This window comes from Diadema antillarum, unplaced genomic scaffold (genome assembly GCF_040938485.1).
Source record: "Diadema antillarum isolate AM-2024a unplaced genomic scaffold, OU_Dant_1.0 seq00002404_RagTag, whole genome shotgun sequence".
NCBI classification, from domain to species: domain Eukaryota; kingdom Metazoa; phylum Echinodermata; class Echinoidea; order Diadematoida; family Diadematidae; genus Diadema; species Diadema antillarum.
This window is the reverse complement of record NW_027273015.1, coordinates 64,852-75,251: the sequence shown is the minus strand read 5'-3', so window position 1 is coordinate 75,251 and position 10,400 is coordinate 64,852. Positions and strand designations below refer to the sequence as shown.

Sequence of the window (10,400 nt, the reverse complement as noted above, 5' to 3'; positions counted from 1 at the left end):
GGCAGCATTACTGTTGGCTCCACAGAACTCTTACACATAGAAGAATCACTCGCCACCCGTTTTGTCGCCGTCGCTCGACTCATTGTCACGTGACGTCCGCCATTTTGCTTAGCGGAACTTTTTTGCGTGCAAATCCCAGCAGACGCTATCCACATACAGTGACTGCATGTTGTACCGTGTTTTTCTGACGTTCCGAGACCTTGAGCGAGGCATTAAAATGCCATATTGTGCGGCTGTAAACTGCACAAATCACTTGAAAAAAGGATTTGGAAACAGGTAAGTTTGACACCAAGCCATGATGAGAATAAGAAGTAGTAATTCCCCAAGTAACGTTACAATTAGGCGGATCGGTCGTATGTTGGCTTTCTTGTGAGCGCAGTAGCAAAGGTAGTCCCAGACACTGGATTTTGTGTTTGCCGTCGACATATCTGTTTACCACCAACTACTGTGCAAAATAAAAAAGATCAATTAGATCTAGGCCTAATTTAGGCCCTGGGGCTATATTACACTCTGTACGTTGTGAGTTGGGGCAAACAGCTTTGTACATGAAAAAAGTGTAAATTTATGTAAATTTGAGCTTAGGTGTAAACTTTACACGTAGATTTATTCTTGTCTAGGTAGTTAGAGTCACAGTACCAGTGGTGGGCCAGTGTCAGTGTCAGTGACAACACTATGGTCGTTTAGATACTAGATTGTCTAGACTGACTGTGTACTCTAGTATTAAAGTAACCCCAGGACATTGCTTTCGCAATATGCAATATTTGTCATACATGTATTTGCGAGACTTGTCTTGCCTACATATTGTTGCCACGTTAACATTTCGTACTATACCATATAGTATGTTTTCACACTCATAAGGATTTCATTTTGAATTGTGCTTGAAGTGAACAAGTGCAAGTGAAATCTTGGATTATACAGTATTGCCTTTGGTATTTTTTTTTTATATTCTTGCCAGTGTCCATTTATGGTTTTATTTTGCTGCCATATTGTATGCTAAGTGATTGTACATACATTTGCTTTCATGATATACAATACATGTAGTTGTCTTATTTGTGACACTTGTTTTGCCTACATGTACATACTTTGAGATGCAGTGTAGTATGTTTTCACACTCTTTAGATTTCACCTTGAATTTCGTTTGAAGCAAATGGGTGCGTGTGAAATCTTGCATTATACAGATGTTCATGTATTGCCTTTAGTTGATATTGTTATGCCAAGAATGCATTTGATATTCTTGCCCGACAGTGTTCATTCTTTATGGATTTTATGTTGTTGCTATATTGCATGATAGTTGATTATACAGGCATTTGCTTTCGTGATATACAACATTTGTTGTATATCTGTGATACTTGTTTTGCTTACATGTTGCTACCAAATTATGTTTTCATACTACACAGTGTATGGGATAGTGTTTGTTAAACTCATTACTAAGGATTTAATCTTGAATCATGCTGAGCTAAGTACGAGTGAAATCTTACATTTACAAATGTATTGCCTTTAATACTGTTGCCAGGAATGCCTTTGGTGTTCTTTTCAGTGTTCATAATTCGTAGATTTATATTGCCATAGTGCATGCGGATCAACACAATATGTTTTCATACTATACCATAGTGTGTTTTTACACTCATTAGGATTTTCTTTTTGAATCACGCTTGAAGCTATCAAGGGCAAGTGAAATTGTGCACTATATTGATGTATTGCCTTAGATAATCTTGCCAGACAGTGTTCATTATTCATGAATTTTATGTTGTTGCCCTATTGCATGTCCATTATAGATGTATATGCATTTGATTTTGTGATTACAATAGTTGTCACAAATTTGCGACACTGGTGGTCTTGCCTATCATTTGCATAATATGTTCCTGACGCATGTACTGCCTGTGATTATAGCCGCCGTATTAGGTATGATAATGGTACGTGTACTTCAAGCAAATGGTATATCACTTTACTGTGGTTGATTCTCAGCAATCAACTTTGACCTTGATGAATGTCAAATAAATTGTAAAAAATCAGGAAAATTAACTCTGTCCAACTTAACTTTCTGTTTTTTGTGGAAGACAATCTTGAAAGGAGTTCATGCTTGTAATGTGTGTGTGTGAGTGTGTGAATATATATATATATATATATATATATATATATTATGTATATATATATATATATATATACATAGATAATTATATATATATATATATATATATATATATATATATTGATTGAGTACCAGGTAGTCTACATGTTGGTGCAGCAATATCATGATATCGAAAGTAAAACAGAAACCAATTTCATGTTGATCACCAACAATTTATTTACAGCACACAAATATTTGAGCGATTCGCTCTTTCTCAAGTGTTGTTGCAAATCGCTCAAAAATGGTGTGGTGAAATAAATTGTTGGTGATTAGCATGAACTCGATTTCTGTTTTATTCATGTATACAGATATACAGTGTATACATGCCTATAGGCATATTGCTTCCTATACCAATATGTGCAATAGTGGTAACTACATTGTACTACACACTACTAATGATAATGATAACAGCAGGAATATAGATAATTAAGGTGATGTTGTCTTCCAAATTTCTCATATGTTGAACGAGTGTCAGATGGGGAAGATGTATTACATGATCATATCCACAAATCACTGATTTTTACAACTGGACTGACTGGAAATTTAATTTGACCTGTTTAATGGGAGAAAAATCAAAAGCACGAACACACATCTTCTTACAATATCATTGGAGGGGGAAAAATGCAAGACATAGGGGTGAGAGGGGTATCAGAAAAATGGCAGGACACAGACAAGGACAGGCGCGCGTCTTAGATTATTTTATACCAAAGCAGATCACGTCTCCGAAGTCAAATAGATCTATCCGAAAGGGGAAAAAACACCTGTTTCAATACAGACAACTTTCAGGGAAGAGTGTGAAATAAATAACATAAATGAGTACATGAATCTGTGGTCAACGCTGGATTGAGAAGTACCAGTTTGACAGTTTACAAGTTCAAGTAAATATCAAGGGCTATAGCGGCTGTCATACTGTCCGATCAGTGAGTTGACCGTACCGTTCTCGCGAGGAGCTGCGGAGGTACCGCTAAGCAACATGGCGGCGTGTGCACTGAGGCGTCGCATCCGGGGTGCGCGGTGGCGACACCGAGCTCAGCGGGTTGTGAATGGGTATGATTCTTCTATGTGTAAGAGTTCTGTGGTTGGCTCTCCGAGCTAGCCATCTGACCGACCGTGTGTGTGTCTACGTGTTTTTGTCAATGCAAATGCAACGAGACTGTATACACATTCACATCCATCAGCATACTGTACAGGCCTGCATGGTCCCTGCACGCGCACATACACACATTGCACAGCTAGTAGCTACAGCTGGCAGTCGCACTTGAGATACGCCTGTTTCTCTTCACCAGTGGTACGGCGGCCGACTATCGTCCGAGCGGATCGGAGCCCTCAACTAACCCGTGTGTACCCCCGTAACGTAAGCCCGACAGCAGAGAGCTATAGAGCGGTCGTTTATCGGCAGCATCGGCTGGATCATTTATTGAAAGGTAAGAAGGGTTGTGAATCCACAGCCTTCTCTCCTGCTTTGGTTGGTGCGACTTTATCGCACTGCACCTGTAAACTTGCTCTACATCGGTCAAGCACGACGGAATGAACTTGTACATGAGAGCCACATTTCAGTGTCTTTCCTGTACATGTATGTTTTACTTCAGAGAATGAAGTGAGGAGAGCTCGAGCAACGCCTTGCCCTGTGATCTGTGTGTGTGACTACGAGTGTAACTCCTGCGTGTAGTTCGTGTGGTGTGGTGGAGAATGTATTGAAGAAGGAATTAGAATGTGGGACGATTTTCTGCAATATAAATCTTCCATGTCGACGTGTCCGTAGAATCCATCGTCATCTAGACCGCTGGCCAGGAAGCACCACATTCGACCTCATATTCCTCCAGTGAGGAGATAGAGTACGTACGTACCGGTATGTAAATTAATACATTCCTAGTCTTCGTGTTTTTGAGTCATTCGCATTGCCACTTAGTCCCACTGCTTTATTTTTCTGTATTGCCAGATGGTGCTAGCTGCGCCGCGCCTTCAAATTTACTCTTTTTCTTTGGAGACTGAGCTGTGTACAGTGCTCCCGATGATCAGGAACCGCTTTTTGTTGTGGGTTTTATGTTCGTGAGTAGGGAGTAGATGCTTTGCCTTTCAATAGACTCGGTGGTAGAATGATGGAGGCATGACTGCTTTTGGAGTCGGAAGGCAAACAACTAATAGCATCCTTCTTAAAAAGGACAAGTTCACCTTCATAGACACGTGGGTTGAGTGAATGCAGCAATATTTATTAGTAGAACACATCAGTGAGAGTTTGAGCAAAATCGGACAATCCGTTCAAAAGTTATGAATTTTTGAAGTTTCTGCTCAGTCACGGCTGGAGGAAAAGACTACTTATATAGCTTGTGATGCTGTCACCTGAGTACAACGATAATTGGTCGATATAAAGAAAGAATAAAGAAAATTCAACATATTTCCATTTTTCTCGCATAACAAAAGAACACTCAACTTCTCTCTTTCAGAAGGCAGGGGGAATAATATTACCCTTAACATACATCAGCAGCAAGTCGAAGAAATGTGCACTTTATTCAAAAAGTAAAGTTTTGTGAAATTCTCTTTTTATTTTCCTTATAGAGTTGTACGCTTGTGACATCATACAGTGTACACTGTAGTAGTCTTCTCTTCCAGCAGTGACTGCGCAGATACTTGAAATATTCGTAACTTTTGAACGGCTTGTCCAATTTTCCTCAAACTTTCACTGATGTGTTCTACTATTATTGCTACATTCTCTCAATCCTGGTATATGAAGGTTGACTTGTCCTTTAATTCAACGCAATGTTCTCCACTACAACGCACTCACTTAAACCTGGCATAAACCCGAAGGATAATTCAACTTGGGGATAAATGCGAGGGATCACCAAAGTGATGCAGCTTTTTGAGTATGTAACAAATGCAAACAGAAGAAAACTGACCAGAAAGGAATATAATTTATTACTGGAAAAATTTTGATGTGTTATTTCAGTCGCTTATGGAAACCATAAAACCACATTGTTGGGCCAAATTTTGGCTGTAATGCATCGTTCATCATGTACTGAGTATATCAGTCATTCCTATTTAGTCATCTTACATGGAAACAAAAAGTAAACAAAACACACAAAAAAATATTAAAGAGCTCATACCCCTTAATCAGATACTAATTTCCAATACCAAAATTAAAAAATTGAAGAATTTTATTTATCATACAAGTTGTAAATATGTGGAAAATATGTAGTATGTGATTAAATAAATGTGAATATACTAGTATTCTAAGTCTTGCATTCTTTCTTTTTCATAACACTTAATAACTTGAATAAGTTTTTTGTCCCCGCCGAACGAGTTCGAGCAGGGGACTATGAAACGGGCTCCGTACGTGTGTGTGTCCGTGTGTCCGTCCGTCCGTGTGTCCGTCCGTGTGTGCGTCCGTGTGTGATCAAAATGTTCAAAATGCTACTCCTTCGCCATTTCTAACCCGATTTGATTCTGTTTGCTTTATATGATAGCACTACATGGGAGCTTTGAAACTTCTATACAGAATTTCAATTGTGACCTTTGACCTTGACCTTTGACCTATATTGTACATTTTGCTTCAAAATGCTACTCCTTCGCCATTTCTAACCCGATTTTGATTCCGTTTGCTTTATATGATGGCACTAGGTGAGGGCTTCAAAACTTCTACACAGAATTTTGACCTTTGACTTCTTTGACCTTTGACCTTGATTTTTGACCTTTATTGTACATTTTGCTACAAAATGCTACTCCTTCGCCATTTGTAACTCGATTTCAATTCCGTTTGCTTTAAGTGATGGCACTAGGTGAGGGCTTCAAAACTTCTACACAGAATTTTGACCTTTGACTTCTTTGACCTTTGACCTTGATTTTTGACCTATATTGTACATTGCCTACAAAATGCTACTCCTTCGCCATTTCTAACCCGATTTTGATTCCGTTTGCTTTATGTGATGGCACTAGGTGAGGGCTTCAAAACTTCTACACATAATTTTGACCTTTGACTTCTTTGACCTTCGACCTTGATTTTTGACCTATATTGTACATTTTGCTACAAAATGCTACTCCTTTGCCATTTGTAACCCGATTTCAATTCCGTTTGCTTTAAGTGATGGCACTAGGTGAGGGCTTCAAAACTTCTACACAGAATTTTGACCTTTGACTTCTTTGACCTTTGACCTTGATTTTTTTACCTATATTGTACATTGGCTACAAAATGCTACTCCGCCATTTCTAACCCGATTTCGATTCTGTTTGCTTTATGTGATGGCACTAGGTGAGGGCTTCAAAACTTCTACATAGAATTTTGACCTTTGACTTCTTTGACCTTTGACCTTCATCTTTTTACCTATATTGTACATTTTGCTACTAAATGCTACTTCCGGCGGGGACATATATTACGCACCGCGTAATTTCTACTTTTCCTTGTTGTATCCTACAATGTATGTTTTGACACCCTCCTATTTTGTAGTCTCAAGTAGCAACAGTGAAACTAGTAGCAATTTCTATATTTCTTAAAAATGGTTTCTACATGTAAGTCTGCACAATTCTGGTAATAGTGCTTATTTTGCAAATACATTGTAAAAACAAACTAGCCTAGTGGAGAGAAGAGATGTGTGAATTCAGAACAGTCTCTCAGCAGTGCAGGATGACTGTGAACTCAAATCTTTAAGTGATTTGGATGACTGGTGAAAGTCAAAAAGTTGGAATGGTTCAGATATGATTAATTTTGTACAAATTTTATCTGATATTTTGCTCATACTGTATACCTCCATCAGACATCATGTTCACGGTTCCCTTTCCTTTTAAAGGGGTGTAGTCAATGCAGTCTGTTGGTGCTGTTCCATGCAATGATAATCAATGATGTGTAAGGGCTTAGATGGTTGGGGTTTGCTTTAAAGAGGAAATCTACCTCAACATATAAAATTCAAGAGAAAAATATTCCTTCCAGAATGATAGAAAAATGGCAAAAATCGGATAAGAAATAAGGCAGATAGGACATTTTGAAATTTCACATTTTTTGTAAAATGTTTTTTGACCAGTCCTTGGAAATATTCAAATGAGTGAGTTGACGATGTCATACCCTCACAATTTTTTTTTTAATGTATGTTAATGAAATTCAGAAAAATTGTTATTTTTAGCTAATACAAGTTAAAGCATGTTCTCATACCAAGGCATATCAGAGTTAACATTTGCTCTTTTATATTTCGGTTGGTTTAAACCCTATATTAACTGGGGGTTCAAATTGACCCCCCCTGGACATTTCGCACCGCAATTCCGCAACGCGAAAAGATTTTGCCGCGCCATTTCAAGACTATTTTCCTTGAAGTCTCCCGCATATTTTGAGACCAAATTTGCGATGTCCGGGTACACCGTAAGCTAAATACATAATGTTTTACATGCATGTCGACGCAAAAACAGCTCAAATTCCTGATATTGTGTGCAAATCCAATGCAAATTGTGTTTTCTTGTTAGATTGATATAAATGAGATTATTTCAACTTTTGATCATTGGAATTAATCAAATCTAATGTAGATAAGCGTGAAATAGTGCTTGCAGCAAATTTTGGCAAAAAAAATAACAAAACAAAAGATCGAAAAAACAATAAAATACATATGAAATTCACAAAACGATAACGAACAAAAGAAATTGAATTTGATTATGCCATTTTTTTTGCCCAAAAATAGTTTCATGTGTCTTGAGGAATTCTGACACAAAAATGTAGGAATCCTTTGGTCTTTTTAACGGAGTTACAGGTGAAAATATGATTTCAAGCATAAATTTGCGTAATTAATTTACTAAGAATAGTTCTAAAATGAATATTTTTCTATTGTATGACCACATAATCTTGTAGTTGACATCCGGCTCTATGTTCGGACAAAATTTTGCAGCAATCGCACCATCAGCGGCCGAGATCTGGGGAGGGGGGGTCAAATTGACCCCCCCCCCCCTTGAAAAACTTGGTCTCAAATAGCCCAGTTAGAACAGGGTTAAGGCAAGTTTTATATTCATACAGCTGAAATAAACATGATTTTTTTTTCTGTATATGAAATGAATAAATTAATGACATTGTGAGAGTATTGTATAACATTGTCAACTTACTCATTTGAATATTCATAAGGACTGGTTAAGAAATGTTTTCCAAAAATATAGGATACCGGTATTTCAAAATGTCATACAACTGTATCTTCCTTACTTCTTATCCGATTTTTTTATTTTTGTATTGTTTTGTAGGGAATATCATTTTTTTCTTTTGAAGTATTTTTTGGGGGGATTTCCTCCTTAGATAGCCTTGTAATCTGCTATGGTAATTTTCAGGTGGGTGTATGTTGTGTATTTTAAGGTGTGTGTGCGTGCGTTGCGTGCATACGATCATGGTCAATATGATGCCCTACCTGCTTGTAGCGAGTAAGATACAGCACTGGTATACTATGATATGGCAGACTTACAGTATATTCCTGGATGTACAAAGTGTACAAAGACATTGCTGTCCATCTAACCAACCACAGGTGCACTTGACATTTGTCCATATTCCACAAAATATTTCTCTCAGAACTTGAAAGAAAACTTGTAGTACAATTGTATAGTGAATTGTGCCATGTGTTTCTGTATGTCACAAGTATTCTTTTTTTAGTCCTCCTCAAAGGATGACAAGAGATATTATTTTGATATTGGCAAATTACATGGAATTCTCATAAACAATACACACACTTGTTTACAGCAAGTACTTGCATGTAACATGATGTGGACATTCTCTCTAGACTGGCATCTTTAGTATCAAAGGTATAGCATTCTCATATTAAAGTGTACCGCAACACACATCAGGTTTTGTTTGAAAGAGTAAAATCAAACTAACATAATGTGGAGATTTCATCAATACCACACCTAGAATAAGAATAAAAGTTGATCAGTTTTTGACACTGTTATCCAGTCAGTATGTTGGTCACAGCCAAGAAAAAAAAATGAAAGGAGGTGATGTCTTGGCCTCTGAAGTTTCCCATTGACCTGTACAAAATCATCTACTTCTTTTTTATGAAAGGAATGGAAATTACAATGTACAAAGAAAAGCTTATACTCTTTACCATCTAGATTTTTGATGTGTTGCAATGACCTACCAATGGTGATTCCAGTGTAGTGAAGATGAATCGTAGTTTACTAAAGTATCAACCAAGAACAGAATTTTGTGATTCTTTGTAAGTGCAAAACCAATAGGAGAATTGCAAGTCGCCACACCTAAGCAATGATTCTGACACATATCATTATGTGAGTAAAACATGTGAAACCTCAAAGCCACGTAACTTTCTTAATTTGTGTCTCATTTTGATTAAACTTCTACTAATCTCTTCATTTAATTTTACTGAAAATACTGAGTGTATATATATATATATATTTTTTTTTTTTTTTTTTTTGGGGGGGGGGGCTGTCACTTTGTTAATGTTGTGGAAATGTATGAGGAAAATGAAATCTGATTTCGCTCATTTCACGGCAGTACCCAGTTAAATCCACCCAAAGAAGGTACAACGTGTAAACACTTCTACATTGTATACATTTAAAGAAAGTGATTTTTCACATTTTATCTATCATTTATAAGAGTACCTCATTAACTGTTATTCCGTACCTTGTAATTTAGAAATTACTGTACCTGTAAGTTCTTTGCACTTGATATCTCTCAGTTGATATCTTTCATCTCGTTTTCTCCATTGGCCCAAGAGTGGGACTTGAACAAGAGCATTACACAGTGGACAGTAGATCTGTTTAATACCATGTGTACATTAGGTGATGTAGAGATTGGTGGGAGGGGCAGTTTGGTTTGGGAGGGGTTGTGTGGATGAGTGAAGTCTATATAGTAACATAGAAGTTTGTCACCTGCATGCATAGTGTAGGGTTATAAAGGATGAACTTGCAAAGCTATTGATTTCCAAGCAGATAGCCTTGGAATGGGTGTATTCATTAGCAGATGGGGGAAGCTTTCACTACTTAATTTGATTGCAATTGGGGCTGCATGGTGCAGGTGCTGGGTCTACAGAGGATGGAAGTCACAGGCATGTAGCACTTTGCCGTGGTACTCTAGCAAATGAAATGTTCTTAAACAGGAGCTGTGCAGCATTTGATTGACAATCCAATCAAGCATGATACTTTCAGTGAATTCACAGTAGCCTCTCTGTCCAGTATTGATTGATTTATTTTGGATACTTACTATTAAAGAATGCATGATAGTCTCACTCATGTGCTATCATAGTTTATTTTGCTCCTGTAGTTGCGTGAAGCACTGCTCATTGTCCAAAGCATGAAAATTTCAAACCAT

General features: G+C 37.5%; 1 protein-coding gene across 1 annotated transcript in view; it reads left to right on the top strand.

Moving 5' to 3' along the window:
- Positions 1–3,447: 3,447 nt before the first annotated feature.
- Positions 3,448–10,400, top strand: part of LOC139714744 (exostosin-like 3) — a gene marked incomplete at its 3' end in the record, with an annotated part of 64,496 nt that continues 57,543 nt past the window's right edge. Inside the window, exon 1 of the mRNA XM_071626413.1 lies at positions 3,448–3,552. The remainder of the gene's footprint in view (positions 3,553–10,400) is intronic.